A 23,550-nucleotide genomic window follows, 5' to 3' on the forward strand; every position below is an offset into this window, starting at 1 on the left:
CGTGCTGTATCACCCGGCTCAGGAGAGTGGGATGCACAGAGATTTCACCCCGCTTCAAGGATCGAACAATACGTTGGTGAACGCTGAGTGGATCCAGACGTTATTAGTGTACACAATCGCCCCATGAACCTACAGTGAACACAGACGCCCAAGTGAACACAGACACACCAGTCATACAGCTGCCTATGCTGTGACCATGTCCTTTTACATACACAGCGTCTCAGATGGAAGCGAGAACCTCAGTTCATGGCGGGAAACTCCCCACTGCTGACATAAACCCTAGGGATCGCGGCCTCATACTACCCTTGGGGCCTATGATCACTGAGGCCTAGCGCTTGTGCACCTGAGGTGGCAGCCGTGTCAGCGACTGTTTGGTAGTGTCCATCCTGAAACAGTGCAGCTGTGTCTCGCGTTTCCCCTACTAAGCAGAACCGATGCCTTACCTTCTCCACGTGCTCCGGCCACAGCCTGGTAACGTCTGCTGGACTTGCTAGTACATCCTACACAGACGCCCGCCAAAATAGCACCGTACACGTGGGTAAGCGCTGTCTCGACCCGGCGGGGAGTTGTTGGAGCGACTCTTTCTAAGGTAAGTATAAGATGCTTTTTAGAAAGATCACTAAAAAAAAGTAGTAAGACTATAAAAATAAATAAAAAGCTTATGGCTGCTAAAAACCAGCAGCCCATTAACCATGGTCCGGCTCCTGCGACACCAAACAAAAAACTGAAATGCCAAAGCCAGGAGGCGGGGATATAGGGCCGGGCCCGTTGCATTCTGGGAGGACGAAAACTTTGATCATTTGGTGCCAATACGCTGTCGCTACCTCATGTCCCAATGTTATCCTGTGGATAACCTGTGGACCCTGCAGGAGAAATATTGTTACGGTTACATTATATGTTCATTTGGCTTTGACAATGACTAATGTGCATTTGTTTTCTCTTAGCTTGCACGATCAATGTTTTCCATTCTTTGGGTGGAAAACAATGAAGTAATCATACAATCATCTAATTTATTTGTGCTCTGCTTTGGAATTCTTCCATTGTCATTCAATACTCTTATTTTTTAATTTTCATTGCATTTTAGAGCTGTATCCTAAATCTGCTCCCAGATAAGGATAGGCCCCATTGCCAGACCTGTCAGCGCTCCTTAAGGTGGTGTTCTGGCATTGGGTATTTCAACAGGAGCAAAATGACCTCATCACCATTGTGACGTTTCTAAACACCAACCTGCAATGTCACAGCATCAGATATGCCAGAGATTCTCAGATGCGGTCCTCCAGAAACCCAAACCGTCCAGGTTTTAGGTATATCCAAGGTTCAGCACAGATGGTTAAACCAAATTGACTGATATGCTAATTAAGTCACATGTGGCCAAGCATGGACCGCTGGGGTGCCTTGAGGACCATGTTTGAGAATCCCTGGAGATATGCATACCTCCTAACATTTATAAACTGAAGCCCAAGACTTCATGCAAAAGGTGGTTGTGGCTTCCCTTACACGAGGCCACGACCTTGGAGTATGAATTTTTTTATTTAAGGAGGGGAAGGGGGAGTGGGGAGGGTATGATCACAAATCACTCCCATGTTTCACATCATGCTGGGTGTGAGCCCAAAACTTCGAGAGCTGCTGAGCTGCCCCCCAGCCTCTTCTCTACACTAAATGAGCAGCGCATGCATACGCAAGGCATAAATTCACTTTGTAGCTCTGCTTAGCAAAGCAGAGGCGATGACAGCATGACGCCTGAAATTGGAACGGGTGGGAATTATGGGTATGATGCATACTGCAGCAAGAGCTTATAGAGCATCTGTAATTGTTAGAGAAGTAAATCCACTGTATTATAATTATCTAGCACCACCAATTTATGCAGCACTGTACAGAGAATATCTGTCATTTACTGTAGAGTAAATGTTAGCTAGAAGGTGATTGGTTGATATGGACAACTTGTCCATTCTTTAGGAGGCTTGAGCCATCTCCTCCTAAGTTCCTAACCATACAAGTGCAGACACATTTTAATTAGAATAATTAAGCTACTAGTGTGTTCAGCAAAGAGGTACTGTTTCCGTGTTACACACAATTCTGTTTGTATGGGATCTCGCATTTAGCAAGACTGCACACATAACTTAGCCGTATTACAGGTGCTTCAGATTTATACACATCTGAGTAGAGTATGCATTGCCAGCTGGGTTGATGTTACTAGGGGGAGTGTTCATAATTAGGATAAGTATTCAGTGGGTATAGCCACATTTGTGGCACCAAGTGTAGGGCTGGTGCAGATAAATAGTAATGATGCTACTTTCACAGGCAGGTGTATGGGGGAGGTGACTGTATACAGATGGCCAACTCTGAATACAGGCAAAAATCCACATTTATTTCAGATCGCAATGAGTGGCTGCAATTGCACTTAACTCTGAATCTGGCCCATATTGTCTTTCCATATATTTCCATCCCCCTGACTGAGCGGTTGCATTCTGGTAAGCGCTCCTTCTTGGGGGGGGCGCTTGGAATAACTGGGGTCGACTGGATGTTCACCTCCTCGTCCACTTGCTGTGTGCATACCAATAGCTGCAGATACCTCCGCAGCTGCTATTGTCTACTGGCTGTCTGCTGCCAATGGTATTCACCAGCCTGGATGTACGGGTTGCTGGCCCGAGCAGATGTGCTCGGAGAGCTCTCCCTGGGCCTGGGCTCACCACCATCACAGCATTGTCCTACAGGACTGCTTCCTTGCACTAACTCCCAGCTTTGCTCCTCCACTCATCTCCTTGGCCACCATGAGCGCTGCTGCAGCAGGGTCTGCGTCTCCCCTGAACTGCTGCATCCTACCACACGGTTGACCCGGATGCCGATGCTCACTGTGGGGTCTGGTGTCAATCTTGATGCTCCCAATGCTATCACCATTGTTGGCACTGCCTTGCTCCTGTTCCTCTCCCGTGGCTGGGCTGTGAAAGCATTAGGCCCTATCGTGCCTGTTGCCATCTAGCCCATGTAGGCTGTGCTCTCTGACCCTGACAACTGTGCTACTCCCACCATGCCTGCTTCTGCGCTCTCCTGGCTGAGACCCTGTGTGAGCTGCTGGACCCACTCAAAGCATGCCAGAAACACTAATAAGCAACAATTAACCCGTGGATGGGATGTGTATATAAGTAAAGCCCGAACCACATCAAGAGAAGCCAACGAGGTAGGAACGGAAGCAACAGCATCCGAATATGAGGGAACCATAATATCCTGGTTAATATGAAAGCTGGATACCACCTTTGACAGGTAACCCAGCCTGGTACAAAGGACCACTTGATCTGGATGAAAGATGAGGAAAGGGGATTTATAAAAGAGAAAAGCACTCACATTTGACACACAGTGAGCAGAAGAAATTGCACGTGAGCCAGTAAAATCCCATGGAGTCCAGGGAGTCGAATGGGTGAGACTAAAGCACCCTCAGGACAAGCAGCAAATACTATGGAGCCACCGGAGGAATGAAGGATAGCTGAAGATGGAGTACCCCCTGAAGAAAAGTCTGCACAGCTGTCAAGTGGGCAATCATCTGTTGACAAAAAGACTGAAAGGGCCATACATGAACCTTCAAGGATGATAGACAGAGGCCCATATCCAACCCTACCTGCTAAAAGGCAAGACCTGGAAAAAGCAAAACATTGACAGAAAGACATGGCAGGCGAAACACCAGTCAAAATAGGCCCACCACACCGACAATAAATCCTTGCTGAGGAGTGTTTCCAAGCTGAGAGCATGGTAAGAACCACCTCATCAGAAAACCACTTAATTTTAAAAAGGCTGTTTCAATAGCCACCCCGTCAAAGTTAGCCGCTGATCATTGCAGAGACCAGCAGTCGACTGGAAGCCCTACCGTGAAGAACTAGCATTGAGGACATTCCTTGGAGCTTAACCCTGAGAAAAGATGGGCTGTACCCAGAAGTCGAGGGTAGTATTAAACCAGACCTCACAAAAGAGCAAAGCCAGCCTCTTACACTAGGAATCCCCAGGTGGTGGTCGGGACAATCATGCTGCAAGCTTCTCAGCAGGCTTAGCCTGCTTGCAAGGTCCAGATGTAACCAGTCACCTGGATACATCTAGACCTCAAGGTCCAGATGTAGCAAGACTAGGAATCTTGGGACCCATGGGAAGGCTGGCCCTGAGTAAGACAGATTTGACAGTCTCAATTAAAGCCTTAACATTGACCGGGCTATAAGAGTCCTCGCCCTAAAGGGAGGACAGGTTGAAGTCCGAAATCTCTAGGAAATCCTAGCCAGGAGTCAGAGTCCCTCCCGAAACTAAGTTGTATCTGGATGGAGGCAGAGTAGAAATCTGATATCTTGAGGGTATCCAGATATTGGAAGGAGTTGTAAACCTGAACTAGGTCCTGGACTGATTGGGACAACCCCTGGACCCAAAGGAATTTCATGGGAGCTGGATGAAAGGTTATAGGGACTGGAGGTGCCATTGAGGGACCTGCACCAGCGGATTGGCCCACTAAAGGAAGAGGCGGCCTTGGAGGCAGCCAACTGATTGTCAGAGGTCCGCCCACGGGAATGCTGTGCCTCTGTGAAGCACCACCAACATAGACCATCCTGGTCTTGCGTATAAAAACAAACCGCTTGTCTTACCAATTTCTGCAGGCACTGGCTCCCAGTACTTAAGTGCAATTCTCCTAGGCAACTTTGGAATAATGGCACTTGACCAACATTGTAATGTAAACCAAAAGTGCGGGAAGGCTTCATGCACACACACACACGCACATAAAGTGCACTGTGCGAGTAGAGAAGAGCTTGGTAAAAAGGAGACAAACACTAGCAAACAAGTAATGAATATCCTAAATACCGCTGAAATAGAAGAAAAATAACAAAATCTGAAGATACCTCGAAAACTGAATAGGTCTACAGAAAACATTGAATATAATCTATATGGAAATATTTACAAGTATCCCTAGCTGAAATAAGGACAGTGTACAGATAAGATTTTAAACCTACCGGTAAATCTTTTTCTCGTAGTCCGTAGAGGATGCTGGGACTCCGTAAGGACCATGGGGATAGAGGGGCTCCGCAGTAGACATGGGCACTTTAAGAAAGACTTTGATTCTGGGTGTGCACTGGCTCCTCCCTATATGCCCCTCCTCCAGACCTCAGTTAGAGAAACTGTGCCCAGAGGAGACGGACAGTACAAGGAAAGGATTTTTGTAATCCAAGGGCAAGATTCATACCAGCAACACCAATCACACCGTATAACTTGTGATATACTACCCAGTTAACAGCATGAAAAAACAACATAGCATCAGTCCAAGACCGATGAAACTATAACATAACCCTTATGTAAGCAATAACTATATACAAGTCCTGCAGAAGTAGTCCGCACTTGGGGCGGGCGCCCAGCATCCTCTATGGACTACGAGAAAAAGATTTACCGGTAGGTTTAAAATCTTATTTTCTTTAACGTCCTAGAGGATGCTGGGACTCCGTAAGGACCATGGGGATTATACCAAAGCTCCCAAACGGCCGGGAGAGTGCGGATGACTCTGCAGCACCGATTGAGCAAACAGGAGGTCCTCCTCAGCCAGGATATCAAACTTATAAAACTTTGCATAGGTGTGTGACCCCGACCAAGTAGCAGCTCGACACAGCTGTAGTGCCGAGACCCCTCGGGCAGCCGCCCAAGACGAGCCAACCTTCCTAGTGGAATGGGCCTTAACTGATTTTGGCAACGGCAATCCTGCCGTAGAATGCGCCTGCTGGATCGTGTTACAGATCCAGCGAGCAATAGTCTGCTTTGAAGCAGGGCCGCCAACTTTGTTGGCTGCATACAGGACAAACAGTGCTTCTGTTTTCCTGATCCTAGCCGTTCTGGCCACGTAAATTTTCAAAACCCTGACCACATCAAGAGACTCGGAATCCTCCAAGTCACGAGTAGCCACAGGCACGACAATAGGTTGGTTCATATGAAAGGATGTGACCACCTTAGGTAGGGATTGAGGACGGGTCCGCAACTCTGCTCTATCCATATGGAAAACCAGATAGGGGCTTTTATGTGATAAAACCGCCAATACCGAAAATCGCCTAGCCGAAGCCAAGGCCAACAACATGACTACCTTCCAAGTGAGATATTTCAACTCCACTGTTTTCAGTGGTTCACACTAATGAAACTTAAGGAAACTTAACACCACGTTAAGGTCCCAAGGCGCCACCGGAGGTACAAAAGGAGGCTGAATATGCAGTACTCCCTTCTCAAAAGTCTGTACTTCAGGTAAAGAGGCCAATTCCTTTTGAAAGCAAATGGATAAGGCCAAAATTTAAACTTTAATGGAGCCTAATTTTATGCCCAAATTCACTCCAGTTTGTAGGAAGTGAAGAAAACGGCCTAGATGGAATTCCTCCGTAGGAGCATTCCTGGCCTCACACCAAGAAATATATTTTGTTGTAACAGGTCTTGCCTTAGAGGAAGAGGCCACGGATCTTGTGAGCATTTCTTGCAGATCCGGATACCAGGTCCTTTGTGGCCAATCTGGAACAATGAGAATTGTTCTCACTCCTCTTTTTCTTATTATCCTCAACATCTTGGGTATGAGAGGAAGAGGAGGAAACACATATACCGACTGGAACACCCACGGTGTCACTAGGGCATCCACAGCTACCGCCTGAGGGTCTCTTGACCTGGCGCAATACCTGTGTAGCTTTTTGTTGAGACGGGATGCCATCATGTCTATTTGGGGTAGTCCCCACCGACTTGCAATCTGCGCGAAGACTGCCTGATGAAGTCCCCACTCTCCCGGATGCAGATCGTGTCTGCTGAGGAAGTCTGCTTCCCAGTTGTCCACTCCCGGAATGAACACTGCTGACAGAGCGCTTACATGATTCTCCGCCCAGCGAAGAATTCTGGTGGCTTCCGCCATTGCCACTCTGCTCCTTGTGCCGCCTTGGCGGTTTACATGAGCTGCTGCGGTGATGTTGTCTGACTGGATCAGAACTGGTTGATTGCGAAGTAAGATCTCCACTTGATGTAGGGCGTTGTATATGGCCCTTAGTTCCAGGATGTTGATGTGAAGACAAGTCTCTTGACTTGACCAAAGTCCTTGGAAATTTCTTCCCTGTGTGACTGCTCCCCAACCCGGAGGCTCGCGTCCATGGTCACCAGGATCCAGTCCTGCATGCCGAACCTGCGGCCCTCTAGAAGGTGAGCACTGTTTAGCCACCACAGGAGAGATACTCTGGCCCTGGGGGACAGGGTGATCCGCTGATGCAGGTGCAGATGCGACCCGGACTATTTGTCCAATAGGTCCCATTGGAAGGTCCTTGCATGGAATCTGCCGTATGGAATGGCGTCGTATGTTGCCACCATCTTTCCCAGAACTTGAGTGCAATGATGTACTGACACGTGTTTTGGTTTCAACAGGTTCATGACTAGAGTCATGAGTTCCTGCGCTTTTTCTGTCGGAAGAAAAACCTTGTTCTGGTCTGTGTCCAGAATCATGTCCAAGAAGGGCAGACGAGTCGTAGGATTCAGCTGCGACTTTGGAATATTGAGAATTCAGCCATGTCGCTGTAACACATTCAGTGAAAGTGATACGCTGTTCAGCAACTTCTCCCCTGATCTCGCTTTTATGAGGAGATCGTCCAAGTACGAGATAATTGTGACACCCTGCTTGCGTAGGAGCACCATCATTTCCGCCATTACCTTGGTGAAAATTCTCGGGGCCGTGGAAAGCCCAAACGGCAACGTCTGAAATTGGTAATGACAATCCTGTACCGCAAATCTCAGGTACGCCTGATGAGGAGGATATATGGGAACATGCAGGTATGCATCCTTTATGTCCAGAGATACCAGAAAATCTCCCCCTTCTAGGCTGGCGATGACCGCCCTGAGCGATTCCATCTTGAACTTGAACCGTTTTAAGTAAAGGTTCAGTGATTTTAAATTTAAAATGGGTCTGACCGAACCGTCCGGTTTCGGGACCACAAACAGAGTTGAGTAGTACCCCTGCCCTCTTTGAAGCATGGGAACCTCTACCACCACTTGTTGAAGACACAATTTGGGAATCGCATGTAACACTATCTCCCTTTCCAGGGGGTGTTTCGGTAGGGCCGATTTGAAAAACCGGCGAGGAGGCACCTCTTCCAATTCCAGCTTGTAACCCTGGGAAACAATTTCAATTGCCCGTGGATCCACCTGTGAGTGGACCCAGACGTGGCTGAACAGTCGAAGACGTGCCCCCACAGGAGCGGACTCCCTCAGGGGAGCCCCAGCGTCATGCGGTGGATTTTGCAGAGGCCGGGGAGGACTTCTGTTCCTGGGAACTAGCTGTGTTGTGCAGCTTTTTCCCTTTGCCCTTACCTCTGGCAAGAAAGGACGATCCACGTGCTCTCTTGCTTTTATTGGAACGAAAGGACTGCATTTGATAATGAGGCTCTTTCTTAGATTGTGAGGGAATATATGGCAAAAAATTTGATTTACCTGCCGTAGCCGTGGAGACGAGGTCCGAGAGTCCCTCTCCAAACAATTCCTCACCCTTGTAAGGCAACAACTCCATATGTCTCTTGGAGTCGGCATCACCAGTCCACTGTCGGGTGCATAAGACACGCCTAGCAGAAATAGACATAGCGTTTATCCTGGAACCCAGTAAACTAATGTCTCTTTGAGCATCCCTCATATACAAGACAGCATCTTTTATATGCCCTAGGGTCAGTAAAATGGTATCCTTATCAAGAGTCTCAATATCCGTTGATAAGGAATCTGTCCATGCTGCTACAGCACTACAACCCCAGGCCGACGCAATAGCCGGTCTGAGTAACGTACCAGAATGTGTGTAAATGGACTTCAAGGTAACCTCCTGCTTGCGGTCAGCAGGATCCTTGAGGGTAGCCGTATCTTGGGATGGAAGCGCTATCTTTTTTAATAAGCGCGTCAAGGCCTTGTCCACCCTAGGGGAGGATTCCCACCGTATCCTGTTTTGCGACGGGAAAGGATACGCTGTTAGGATCCTTTTGGGAATCTGCAGTTTTTTGTCTGGAGTTTCCCACGCTTTTTCACATAATTCGCTCATGTGAGGAGGGAAAGGAGACCTCAGGTTTCTTTCCCTTATACATGTGTACCCTCGTGTCAGGGACAGGCGGTTCCTCAGTGATATGCAACACATCTTTTATTGCGATAATCATATATCGAATACATTTAGCCACCTTTGGCTGTAATTTTGTATCATCGTAATCGACACTGGAGTCTGAATCCGTGTCCGTATCTGTGTCAACTATTTGGGATAGTGGGCACTTCAAAGACCCCGAAGGTCCCGGCGACATAGGGACAGGCATGGGTTGACTCCCTGACTGTGCCCCAGCTTCGGCTTTGTCTAGCCTTTTGTGCAATAAATTAACATTTGCACTTAAAACATTCCACATATCCAACCAGTCCAGCGTCGGCAGCGCCGACAGAGACCTACCATTCATAAACTCCCCCTCCTCCTTAGGTGAGCCCTCAACCTCAGACATATCGACACACACGTACCGACACACCACACATACACGGGGAAGCTCTTTCCTGAAGACAGGTTCCCCACCAGGCCCTTTGGAGAGACAGAGAGAGAGTACACCCCAGCGCTATATGACCCTGGAAAAAACACAGTATGTTTACCCAGTAGCGCTGTTTTGTGTATATGCGTCAATTATGTGCCCCCCTCTACTTTAAAACCCTCTGTCACCGTGTGTTAAGCAGGGGAGAGTCCGGGGAGCCTCTTCTCAGCGGTGCTGTGGGAAAAGTGGCGCTGGTGAGTGCTGAGGGCAAAGCCCCGCCCCCTCGGCGGCAGGCTTCTGTCCCGCTCAAATTTTTCAATACATGGCGGGGGCTCTTTATATACATGTACAGTGCCCAGCTGTACATGAATATATCTATCTTTGCCATAAGAGAGGTTTATATTGCTGCACAGGGCGCCCCCCTCTGCGCCCTGCACCCTTACAGTGACCGAAGTGTGTGAGGTGAAGGGGAGCAATGGCGCACAGCTGCAGTGCTGTGCGTTACCTCAGTGAAGATCCAAATGTCTACTGCCGCCTCAGATGGTCTTTTCCTCACATACTCACCCGGCTTCTTTCTTCCGGCTCTGCGAGGACGGCGGCGCGGCTCTGGGACGGACGGCGATGGTGAGACCAGCGTACCGATCCCTCTGGAGCTAATGGTGTCCAGTAGCCTAAGAAACAGAGCCCTGAAACTCAGAGAAGTGGGTCTGTTTCTCTCTCCTCAGTCCCTTGATGCAGGGAGTCTGTTGCCGGCAGGCTCCCTGAAAATAAAAAAACCTAACAAAAATGCTTTCTTACAGGAAACTCAGGAGAGCTCCTGAAATGCACCCAGTCTCCACTGGGCACAGTATCAAACTGAGGCCTGGAGGAGGGGCATAGAGGGAGGGGTCAGTGCACACCCAGAGTCAAAGTCTTTATTAAAGTGCTTATGTCTCCTGCGGAGCCCGTCTATCCCCATGGTCCTTACGGAGTCCCAGCATCCTCTAGGACATTAGAGAAATATCAGTAAAAGAAACACATGCAGCCGGCATACACTAAAGAAAATACAAAATGTAAAAACTCCCACTAAGCACACCAAAAGGTTAAGAAGGAAGATGAAACCTTGCACTTGGGGTAGTGGGAGGTATAGGGGAGGCAAGAGCAGTATCCCTTTCTCTGGTAGCAGTACAGGTCCAATACTGGAGGAGGAAGAGATGGAACCTTTGGTGGGCAGCATAGAGAAGGGGGCGTGCCAAATGGTGGGGGGTGGAGAGTACTGGAAGAAAGCTAGCTAGCTGACCCGCATGGACCTGCCGCTGAGCACAGCATTCAGTTTACAGTGTAATGTCACTGGTGGTCTAGTGTGTGCATGGAAACGATCAGGCAGACCCTTAGCTAACCCCCCACCAGCTGGGATTGCTGCAGAGACCTTCTGCGCCATATTGCTCCAGTGGGTCCTGCTCTCCATTCTAGGACCAGCTGTTGTCACTGATGCAGTTATCAGTGCACCGGCCACCAAGACTGGGGTCCTTGTGGAGCGGTTAGTGAGAAACTGCTATTGCTACACTGCTGGCCAGCCACGTGTATATAAAAAATAATTAAATCAATCAAACAAACAAACATACAAAAGAGGGGCTGCAAGACGGCAACCTAAAAAACAAAAGAAAGTGTGTCCAGTCTCCATATGCAGAAAAGAAGAATTGGGTGCTGGGTCAGAGGTGGTTGCTACACGGGAGGAGGGTGCCTGTGCTGCAGCTCCTGCTTTAAACAAGTTTAACTCTTTGTTGCTCTGGCTCCATAGCTCACGCTATACCCAAAGTCTCCAGTGTCCCCCATGGATGCTAGGGAAATGTACACGAACCTATCATTTCAGATATTAAACTGTAAACTTTATGATGCATCTGTTTTTTGATCGTACTATGTTCCTAAATTGTGCTAAAGCTCCTTGTTTTGTATTGTATATAGCCACTACTAGTTGTGGACAAAACTGTCATTTATATATCACATCTTCCAAAACTGTACATGCCTCAATGTTTCACAAATCTAGTCCTCATGGACCACTAACAGTTAATGCTTTACAAAATGCCCAGTTGGTGTACAGGTGCAATCATTCCTGGCTGACACATTTCACAGGTGGAGCTAATTATTGCACTTGTGATACTAAGGAGATCTGTAAAACATGCACTGTTAGGGGTCTCAGATGACTAGAGCTGGGAATCACTTACATACATCACCATTACTACATAGAGCTATATTCAATAACTGTCGGAAGCTGCCGTCTTGTCGGAAAGACGGCAGCTTCCAACAGTTTTAGGTCGGAAGGGGTTCAGCGTGCATTGTCGGAAGCGAGGCCAAACCTGACAGGTTTTAGCCCCGTTTCAGACAATTTCAATCAGACTTTAAAAAAAGTCGGATTGAGATGAGGAGACTAATGGTGCTGCGGGGGGTGCAGAGATCGGCGGCCGGTAGGAGGAGCAGGCTGCAGGGGGACATGCCTGCGGCGGCGGGGGAAGGCGCTGCAGGGAGAGAGGTGCCTGACCTTCCCCCGGCCAAACACCTCTCTCCCTGCAGCGCCTACCCCTACCGCAGACATGTCCCCCCGCAGCCAGCTCCTGCCGCCGATCTCTGCTCCCCCCGCCGCAGACATGTCCCCCGCAGCTTGCTCCCCCCTGCCGCCGTCCCACTCATGCACCGCTGCTGTCAGCGCATCAGCAGCGGCAGCACAGGACCTGTGAACGGCCAAATCCGACAGTCGGATTTGGCCGCCCATTAAATAGGGGTTGTCGGGTCCATTCCGACAACTGCATGTCGGAATGGACCCGACTCTTATTGAATATACCCCATAGTGGGAATGCAACAGATTTGGAATTTAGGGAGTTGATCGTACCAATATGACCAAAATTATCTTTGATATCTGCAGTCCCAGCTTTGGGGGTAATTCTGAGTTGATCGCAGCTTCAAGTTTGTTAGCAATTGGGCAAAACCATGTGCACTGCAGAGGGGACAGATATAACATGTGCAGAGAGAGTTAGATTTGGGTGTGGTGTGTTCAATCTGCAATCTAAATTGCAGTGTAAAAATAAAGCAGCCAGTATTTACCCTGCACAGAAATAAAATAACCCACCCAAATCTAACTCTCTCTGCACATGTTATATCTGCCTCCCCTGCAGTGCACATGGTTTTGCCCAACTGCTAAAAAAAATCCTGCTGCGATCAACTTGGAATTACCCCCTTTGAGCGATAGGAAAGTAGATGCTAGCTCTTTAATGTATGTCAGTGGTTCTCAACTCCAGTCCTCAAGTAACAGGTAACATTTTCAGGATTTCAATCTGTGAAGGTGGGATAATTACTCATCCAGCAAAATAAATAAAATCATCTGTGCATGATGAAAGGAATCTAGAAAACATGACCTGTTGTGAGTACTTGAGGCCTGGAGCATAGCGCCACTGATCTAAGTAACTGTCTAAGATCGCAGATCATATGTGGCTGGGATTGGTAAATTAGGAATAGCCCATTGGCACTGTTCACTCCGCCATTTTCTCAGTTCTTATGGTTTATCCTTCTGGAGTGACTTCATCACTTGGGAAACCGGTTATGAAGGAGAATGGGATGACTCACCAAGACAGAACAGTTATTAACTGATGTGGTCTGCACTCGATCTATTGTTTATACTAGCCACCCCATCTAGGACCTTCTTTCCCGCACTAGGCAAAAATGTACAGGATGATTATGAGTATTGTATATATTCTGTGTGTAATTTAGAAAAAAAAAAACATTCACTCGTACATACTTTAATAAGCTAGAACACAGCTGTGATAAAATGCTATATAGCACTTACAGTTTCCTCCTAGTAATTACTTTACATTTATGTTATGTTAGCAGCATCTAGTGGCTGAAATAAATAGTTCAACTTCAATACTAATTCTCAGACGACTTTGTACACAGATACAAACTTGGTAAAACAAATGTAAAAAATTCTCATTACATTTTTATTAAATAACAAACAAAAAATGAAATGAGTACAGATGAATCAATTGCATAACAATTTTCAAAGAGCAAAAAAGAGAAACAGGATAGAAGGGAAGAACAGAACGGGGAAGGGAACAGAAAGGGATGGAAGACCACAAACTCAACTTAGATAAACAGCAATGTAAGCGGGATCTATTGGCTTTCAGAAAGACGTTAGATCAGTGGTCTCCAACCTTAATTGAGGTGTGAGCTACTCAAGAAAAATTAAAGATTCCTGAGGAGCTACTAAAGTTTTTAAAAAAAAATAAGGATTTACCGGTAGGTTATCAAAATTCTTTCTCCTACTCCGTAGAGGATGCTTGGGACGACATCAAGACCATGGGGTATAGATGGGATCCGCAGGAGACATGGGCACTCTAAAGACTTTTCATTGGGTGTGAACTGGCTCCTCCCTCCAGACCTCAGTTGTAGGAACTGTGCCCAGGGAGACTGACATTTCGAGGAAAGGAATTACTTAACTAGTGGTGAGATATCTACCAACTCACACCCTCAACCATGCCGCACACATGGCATTCAACATAACACACACCAATAGGCATGAACTAATTGCAACCTGCTGAAACCAAGGTAACACAATTTGTGTAACTGTAATAACTAAACTGCAGGTAAAGTACGCACTGGGACAGGCGCGCAGCATCCTCTACGGACTAGGAGAAAAGGATTTACCGGTAGGTTATCAAAATCCTATTTTCTCATACGTCCTAGAGGATGCTGGGGACGACATCAAGACCATGGGGTCTATACCAAAGCTCCAGTACGGGCAGGAGAGTGCGGATGACCCTGCAGTACCGATTGACTAAACTTTAGGTCCTCATCGGCCAAGGTGTCAAACTTGTAGAATTTTGCAAATGTGTTTGACCCTGACCAAGTAGCTGCTCGGCAAAGTTGTAATGCCGAGACCCCCCCGGGCAGCCGCCCAGGAGGAGCCCACCTTCCTAGTAGAATGGGCCTTCACTGACATTGGTAACAGCAATCCAGCCGTAGAATGAGCTTGCTGAATCGTACCTCTGATCCAGTGCGCAATAGTCTGCTTGGAAGCAGGACACCCAATCTTGTTGGGAGCATACAGGACAAACAAAACCTCTGTTTTCCGTATTCGAGCTGTTCTAGCGACATAAATCTCCAAAGCTCTAACCACATCTAGAGACTTTGACTCAGCGAACGTGTCAGTAGCAACTGGCACCACAATAGGTTGGTTTATGTGGAAAGAGGAAACCACCTTTGGAAGAAAATGTTGACGAGTTCTCAACTCTGCCCTATCTTCATGGAAGATCAGGTAAGGGCTCTTTTGGGACAAGGCCCCCAATTCAGACACCCGCTTTGCGGATGCCAACGCCAAAAGCATCACCACTTTCCAAGTGAGAAACTTCAACCCTATTTCTTGTAGAGGCTCAAACCAACACGATTGAAGGAACTGCAACACCACATTAAGGTTTCATGGTGCCACTGGAGGCACAAATGGAGGCTGGATGTGCAGAACCCCTTTCACGAACGCCTGAACTTCTGGAAAGGAGGCCAATTGTTTTTGAAAGAAAACTTATAAGGCCGAAATCTGGACCTTGATTGACCCCAATCTAAGGCCCGCATCCACACCAGCCTGCAGAAAATGGAGAAAACGTCCCAACTCAAACTCTTCCGTAGGAGCCTTCTTGGATTCACACCAAGGGGTAAATTTACTAAGATGGGAGTTCTATTTAAGATGGGATGTTGCCCATAGCAACCAATCAGATTCCACATATTATCTTCTAGAAGGTGTTAGATAAATGAGAAGTAGAAGCTGATTGGTTGCTATGGGCAACATCCCTTCTTAAATAGAACTCCCATCTTAGTAAATTTACCCCCAAGACACATATTTTCTCCAAATACGGTGGTAATGTTTAGATGTTACTCCTTTCCTGGCCTGAATAAGAGTGGGGATGACTTCCTTGGGAATACCCTTTAGGGCTAGGATCCGACGCTCAACAGCCATGCTGTCAAACGTAGCCGCGGTAAGTCTTGATACACACATGGCCCCTGCTGTAGTAGGTCCTCTCGAGGAGGAAGAGGCTGAGGATCTTCTATGAGCAACTCCTGAAGATCTGGATACCAAGCCCTCCTTGGCCAGTCTGGGGCAATGAAGATTGCTCAAACTCTTGTTCTTATTATTATTTTGAGAACTTTTGGAATCAGTGGAAGTGGAGGGAAAACATATACCGACCGAAACACCCACTGGGTCACCAGTGTATCCACTGCCATTGCTTGAGGGTCTCTCGACCTGGAACAATATCTCTGAAGCTTCTTGTTTAGACGAAATGTCATCATGTATACTTGAGGAACTCCCCAAAGACTCGTCACCTCTGCGAAGACTTATTGGTGGAGGCCCCACTCTCCTGGATGGAGATCATGTCTGTTGAGGAAGTCTTATTCCCAGTTGTCCACTCCCAGAATGAAAATTGCTGACAGAGCTCTAACATGTCTTTCTGCCCAGAGGAGAATACTTGTTACCCCTGCCATTGCTGCTCTGCTTTTCGTTCCGCCTTGCCTGTTTATGTACGCGACTGCTGTTTGTTACATTGTCCGACTGGATCTGCACGGGATCTTGAAGAAGATGTACCGCTTGTAGAAGGCCGTTGTAAATGGCTCTCAATTCCAGAACGTTTATGTGAAGGCAGGCTTCCTGACTTGACCATTTTCCTTGGAAGCTTTCCCCCTGTGTGACAGCTCTCCAGCCTCGGAGACTTGCATCTGTGGTTATTAGGACCCAGTCGTGAATCCCAAACCTGCGTGCCTCTAGTAGGAGAGAACTGTGTAGCCACCACAGGAGCGAAGTCCTGGCTTTTGGGGACAGGATTATTTTCCGGTGTATGTGTAGGTGGCATCCGGACCACTTGTCCAACAGGTCCCACTGGATTACTCTGGCATGAAAACGGCCAAACTGTAATGCCTCGTAGGCCGCTACCATTTTCCCCAACAACCGAATGCCTTGATGGATCAACACGCTTGTTGGTTTCAATATTTGTTTGACCATTTTCTGGATTTCCAGAGCCTTTACCACTGTAAGAAATACTCTCCGTACTTCTGTGTCCAGAATCATCCCTAAAAAGGACAATCTTGTCGTCGGTTCCAACTGCGACTTTGGAAAATTCATGTTCCAACCGTGTTGTTGGGAGTATTGACAGGGAGAGTACGATGTTCTGCACCAACTGTTCGCTGGATCTAATTTTTATTAGATCGTCCAGATAAGGAATTATATTGACTCCTTTTTTAATGAAGGAGGACCATCATCTCCGCCATCACCTTGGTGAATACCCTCGGTGCCGTGGAGAGTCCGAACGGCAACGTCTGAAACTGGTAATGGCAATCCTGTACTGCGAATCTCAGATAAGCTTGGTGAGGAGGATAAATGGGAACATGCAAGTAAGCATCTTTTATGTCTACTGACACCATGAAGTCCCCCTCTTCCAAACTGTAAATCACTACCCTCAGGGATTCCATCTTCAACTTGAACCTTTTCAGGTAGAGATTCAGATTTTCAGGTTTAAAAATCGGTCTGACCGAGCTGTCCGGCTTCGGAACTACGAAGAGGCTTGAATAAAAAAACCTTCTCGTTACTGTGCCAAGGGTACCAGGAAAATGACCTGATCCTGACATAATTTTTTAATTGCCGTTGTTACTGCCTCTCTTCCCGGAAGAGAAGCTGGCAAGGTCGATTTGAAAAATCGGCATGGGGGGATGTCTTGAAACTCTAGTTTGTACCCATGGGACACTATTTGTAAGACCCATTGGTTCAGGCCAGATTGAATCCAGATTTGGCTGAAAAGTTTCAGACGTGCTCCCACCCGTGCGGACTCCCGCAAGGGAGCCCCAGCGTTATGCTGCAGATTTGGCAGGAGCAGGGGTGGACTTCTGCTCCTGCGATCCGGGAGACTCTGCGGATTTCTTTCCTTTTCCCCTTTCCCTACCTGCAAAAAAAAAAGGGGAGACCTTTGGCCTTTTTGTATTTGTTGGGCCGAAAGGACTGTATGTGAGAGTGATGTGTCTTTTTCGCCGGTGTAGGAGCATAAGGCAAGAATGTCGACTTACCTGCGGTAGCCGCCGAGTCTAACGCATCCAGCCCTTCACCAAATAAGGCCTCACCTTTATACGGGAGAGCCTCCATATTTTATTTTGGAATCTACATCAGCATTCCACTGGCGAATCCACAACGTCCTCCGAGCCGATACTGCCATGGTAGCGGTTCTTGATCCCAAGAAACCAATATATTTCATGGATTCTAGTACGTACGCAGCAGCGTCTTTGATATGACCTAACGTTAGGAGTAACTCGTCTCCATCTATTGTGTCAATGTCTAATGACAAGTTTTCTGACCACTTTTCAATAGCACTACTCACCCACTCACAGACAATGGTAGGCCTGAGTAGTGTCCCATTGGCCACATCAATAAATCACCTCACTCACTTGCGGTCTGTCGGCTCCTTAAGTGAAGCCATTCCAGGCTCAGGGAGAAACACCTTTTCTCTTTTATGACAGGGCCCTGTCTAAAATGCGGGGTGACTCCCACCATTTTTAGAAAAAGGTAAGCTCCTGAATTCCTTTTGGGAATCTGACATTTCTTTTCAGGTTAAAGCAGACCTGAGGTGGAGGGAAAATTACATTACTTCTTTACTAAAGTAAACCCTCTCCTTGTGGTGATAGAGGGGGCTTCATAACTTCTAACACCTCCTTTATAGCTAAAACATGTTTTGAATGTTTTTTTGCTAACTTAGGACCTATTCCCCTGGAATCACTAGTGTCGACACAGGAATCAAGAGTCTGTGTCGGTATCAGTTTGTACTACTTGTACAAATTTGTATGTGACCCAGAAAGGTCCCTGTGGATGAAAGGCAGATCCCTGTGGATGAAAGGCAGAACTATTAAAAATCACACCGTCAACAGATTATTTTCATTTTCTGTATGAGATTCAGTCCAACCTCTTACTGATGATTCACACTATCATATAACCTTTCACCCAGTCAGGCTCTTGGTGTCATATTACACCTCTGTATCCCTAACATGTCTCCACGGAGTTCCCTACCACAGACATGTCACACACGTCCAGAACCACACCACAGACACTCCGGGACTTATAGGGGGACAGACCCACAGTAAAATCTGTCAGAGGGACAGAGATGGGATTTGCCAGTTCACAACCCAGCGCCAGTAACACAATGTCTGTGAACACAAAATGCCCACTGACATTCAGCGCTTTTATAATGTTAATTACACAATTACATAGCACCAAATTCACTGTGGCCCCCCCTGTTTTGCACCCTGATACTTGTTCAGTAGTGGAGGAGGACCAGCCTTGTCTCTGCAGCCTGAGGAGAGAAAATAAGAATTTACTCACCGGTAATTCTATTTCTCGTAGTCCGTAGTGGATGCTGGGGACTCCGTAAGGACCATGGGGAATAGACCGGCTCCGCAGGAGACTGGGCACTCTAAAGAAAGATTAGGTACTACCTGGTGTGCACTGGCTCCTCCCTCTATGCCCCTCCTCCAGACCTCAGTTAAGGAAACTGTGCTCGGAAGAGCTGACATTACAAGGAAAGGATTTTTGGAATCCAGGGTAAGACTCATACCAGCCACACCAATCACACCGTATAACTGGTGATAAACTTACCCAGTTAACAGTATGAACAACAACAGAGCATCACTCAACGGATGCCCCATAACAATAACCCTTTATTAAGCAATAACTATATACACGTATTGCAGAAAGTCCGCACTTGGGACGGGCGCCCAGCATCCACTACGGACTACGAGAAATAGAATTACCGGTGAGTAAATTCTTATTTTCTCTAACGTCCTAGTGGATGCTGGGGACTCTGTAAGGACCATGGGGATTATACCAAAGCTCCTAAACGGGCGGGAGAGTGCGGATGACTCTGCAGCACCGAATGGGCAAACACAAGGTCCTCCTCAGCCAGGGTATCAAACTTGTAGAATTTAGCAAAAGTGTTTGAACCCGACCAAGTAGCAGCTCGGCAAAGCTGTAATGCCGAGACCCCTCGGGCAGCCGCCCAAGAAGAGCCCACTTTCCTTGTGGAATGGGCTTCTACTGAACTCGGATGCGGCAATCCTGCCGCAGAATGAGCCTGCTGAATCGTGTTACAGATCCAGCGAGCAATAGTCTGCTTTGAAGCAGGTGCACCCAGCTTGTTGGGTGCATACAGGATAAATAGCGAGTCAGTCTTCCTGACTCCAGCTGTTCTAGAAACATAAATCTTCAAAGCCCGGAATACATCTAGCAACTTGGAGTCCTCCAAGTCACGAGTAGCCGCAGGCACCACAATAGGATGGTTCAAATGAACAGATGACACCACCTTTGGCAGAAATTGCGGACGAGTCCGCAATTCTGCCCTATCCATATGGAAAACCAGATAGGGGCTTTTACACGACAAAGCCGCCAATTCTGACACACGCCTAGCCGAAGCTAAGGCCAACAGCATGACCACTTTCCAAGTGAGATACTTTAGCTCCACTGTTTTAAGTGGCTCAACCCAGTGGGATTTCAAGAAATCCAAAACGACGTTGAGATCCCAAGGTGCCACCGGTGGCACAAAAGGGGGGCTGAATATGCAGCACTCCTTTTTTTTTTTTAAATAAAGTATTTTTATTTCGAAGGAGAGTAGTTTGCATACAGACATTGCATAACAGGAACACATTAAACACGTAATGACATGTCCTCATCGGGGAACAGCATTCACTTTCGACTTATTTTCAAACTATGTCATTTGCTCATAGGCGCATAGGAATGTACAGTTATATATACCATTATTTTGCATTATCCGTACACTCTAGTATTCATGAAATCACATTATACTTTGTTTTGTTTCCCCCCCCCCCCCCTCAAATATAACTCTTACAGACAATCCGTCCGAGTAAAACCCTTTAAAAGAGAAGAAAACAATCAGAAACCAAACACAGAGAACCCCAGAAATAAAAAAATTAAAAAAACAAAGAGACAAAAAACATTATGGGGAAGAGGACGCCTTGGGGGATACTAGCACTCTAAATCCTACCCTGTCCAGATGGGCACAGAGCCACTCTCTCATTCACAACCCATTGGGTGAGAGGGAAGCCTATGGCCCTAGAAGATCATAACTTGGCAAATCCAGGACCTGTTAGTAACCCTATCACCATTAAGTTGTAGGGTCTGGGACGGAGTATATGGATTCCAGCCATGGAGACCAAATTCTTTCAAATTTAGCGGAGGCATTGTGTTTCATATAAATGTATCGTTCCTTAAAAACAGTGTCGTTTATTAGTGCCTTAAGAGCGGGGAGTGTAGGGCCCTTAGGGGCCATCCATAGCCTCGCAATGCTCACCTTCGCCATTGCACATATGTTGCGAGCATATAGGCCCTCTGTACCAGACACAAAGTCAGAGCTACCCATTCCCAGGATGCAAAATTGCGGAGTAAGCATGGCCTCGTCCACCCCTGTGTTCCCCAGAATCGATCCGACCCCCGCCCAGAAAGCCCGCAGCACCGGACAATCCCAAATGAGGTGCCAAAAAGTACCTGCAGTCATCCCACACTTAGGGCAGTCACCCACACGACCCGTCCCGAATTTGGCCAGTCTGGCTGGGGTCATATATATTCTATGCAAAAGGAAGTATTGTATCTGTTGATACCTGATGGATTTGGTAACCGTGCACGGAGTTTCCAAAGCAAGGGCCCAGTTCTCTTCATCTATGGGGCCCAGATCCTGCTCCCATTTGACACGGAGACGTGTCAAAGGATCTATATGGAGTTTGGCGAGTAGATAACCATAAGCATGGGAAATCATCTTAACTCGACCCAGCATACTTACAAAGGTCTTAATGGGAAATGGTATAATTTTAGGGGGGAAATTGGCGAATTGGGACTGTAAGGCATGTCTGAGCTGGAGGTATCTAAAAAAATAGGAGTTAGGCAAATTAAACTCATCTTTTAGTTGTTGGAAGGATTTGAGCGTATTATCCGTATAAAGGTGATTTATGGAAATCACTGATTTAGGGGCCCAAACTTCCCTCCCCTCGAGCGCATACAGTTCAGGGAGCCATTTAGAATACCAGAGGGGGGTGTCCGGGTCCAATCCATCAAATTTCAAAAGAATTTTTAGTGCCTGCCACACCTTCATGGCTTGGTATATAAGAGGAGGGAGGAACCGGGCCAAGCTCCCACTCAGCAACACCTGCAGGGGGGATAAGTCGGGAAAGTAGCATTGGACAAATACCCAGTGTAGAGAAGTGACGCCAGTATCCTGCACCCATGCACTAATATGAGACAGCTGAGCGGCATAGTAGTACATCTGAAAGTTTGGCAAGGCCAGACCTCCGTCGCTGCGCAGCCTGGTGAGAGTGTTCAGTTGTATTCTAGGACGTTTGCTAGCCCATATTAAAGAAGACAGGACACTATTCAATTTTCTAAAGAAGGATGGATGAATATATACAGGGGATTGCAGAACCACATATAGAATCTTAGGTAGTATTATCATTTTTACGAGGCTGACCCTGCCAGATACAGTCAATGGAAGCTTACACCAAGTCTTGGATTTACGAGTAATTTGTTGCATGATCGGATCAAGGTTAAAAGGTGTAAAGTCAGAGGGGTCATTGGTTACCTGAATCCCAAGATATTTAAATTTCGCCGTCCAACATAGCGGTAGGGAGATTTTAGGAGCAGCAGGGGGGGGGGCAATCACAGGCATAATAGAGGACTTAGACCAGTTAATATGAAGGCCTGAATATACACCGAACTCCTCAATCAATTGCAACACTGTAGGCATAGACCTGGTGTAATCCTGCAGAAACAACAGCATGTCGTCAGCGTAAAGGGCAATCCTATCCTCACGAGGGCCGGTATGAATGCCCACCACGCCTGGGTGAAACCTTATTAGACAGGCCAAGGGTTCGATGGCCAGGGCAAACAAGGTTGGGGACAGAGGACATCCCTGCCTGGTCCCGCGAAACAGGCGGAACGAGGGAGAGATATAGCCATTCACTGAGATCCTGGCAGTCGGGTGCTGATAAAGCAATTTAATCCATTTTATAAAATTAGGCCCGAAACCCATAGCTGTCATGACCTCCCATAGATAGGACCACTCGATACTGTCAAATGCCTTGGCGGCATCCAGTGAGACCACTACCGAGTCAGAGGGGAAGTCATATGGGATTTGTAAGATGGTATATAATCTACGTAGGTTAATAGAAGTGGACATCCCTGGCATAAAGCCGGTCTGGTCGGAGTGGATAATGGAAGTAATTACGGTGTTGAGTCGAACTGCTAAAATCTTTGCCAGGATCTTAGCGTCAGTGGGAATCAATGATATCGGTCTATAGGATTCTGGGGATCTAGGGTCTTTTCCGGGCTTCGGGATCACTATAATAATCGCCTCCGCCATAGAGGGGGGAAGTTGATCATTAACAAAAATATCAGAATACAGGGCGTGAAGCCTAGGACCGAAGAAATCAATGTGGGTCTTGTATACCTCTGAGGGGATGCCGTCATAGCCCGGTGCCTTGCCGCTGGGAGACAAGCCAATAGCCGCCGTTACCTCTTCCAGAGTTAAGGGTGCCTCCAGCATCTCAGAGGCCTCCGGGGGGAGTGTGGGTAGGGGAATATTACTTAAATAAGCGGAGAGGTCTGATGTCGAGTCTACCAGTTGTGAACTGTAGACCTCAGCATAGTAGGAGCGGAATAGCTGCGCAATTTCCGGCGTGGTGTTCACAAGGGCGCCATCGCTACCGGTCATCTGAGCAATTGTAGAACCTGGGCGGTCACTGTGCACCAATCGAGCCAACAGGCCACCTGGCCTATCGCCCTGCATGTAAATATTAGTAGCCTGAAATAGAAGCGAGCGCAAGTTTTTATCAGACAGATGAGCCACCCATGCCAACTGGGCCGCCAGCCAGCGTACCTTCAGCGCAGGGGTGCCATCCACCAAGTATCTAGATTCCAAATCCCTGGCGTCACTCTCAAGGGCTCGCTCTCTCTCCCTGCAGGACATTTTGAGGGCAGAAATACGTCTAATATACGTTC

The sequence above is a fragment of the Pseudophryne corroboree genome, chromosome 2 (assembly GCF_028390025.1).
Source record: "Pseudophryne corroboree isolate aPseCor3 chromosome 2, aPseCor3.hap2, whole genome shotgun sequence".
Taxonomy (NCBI): domain Eukaryota; kingdom Metazoa; phylum Chordata; class Amphibia; order Anura; family Myobatrachidae; genus Pseudophryne; species Pseudophryne corroboree.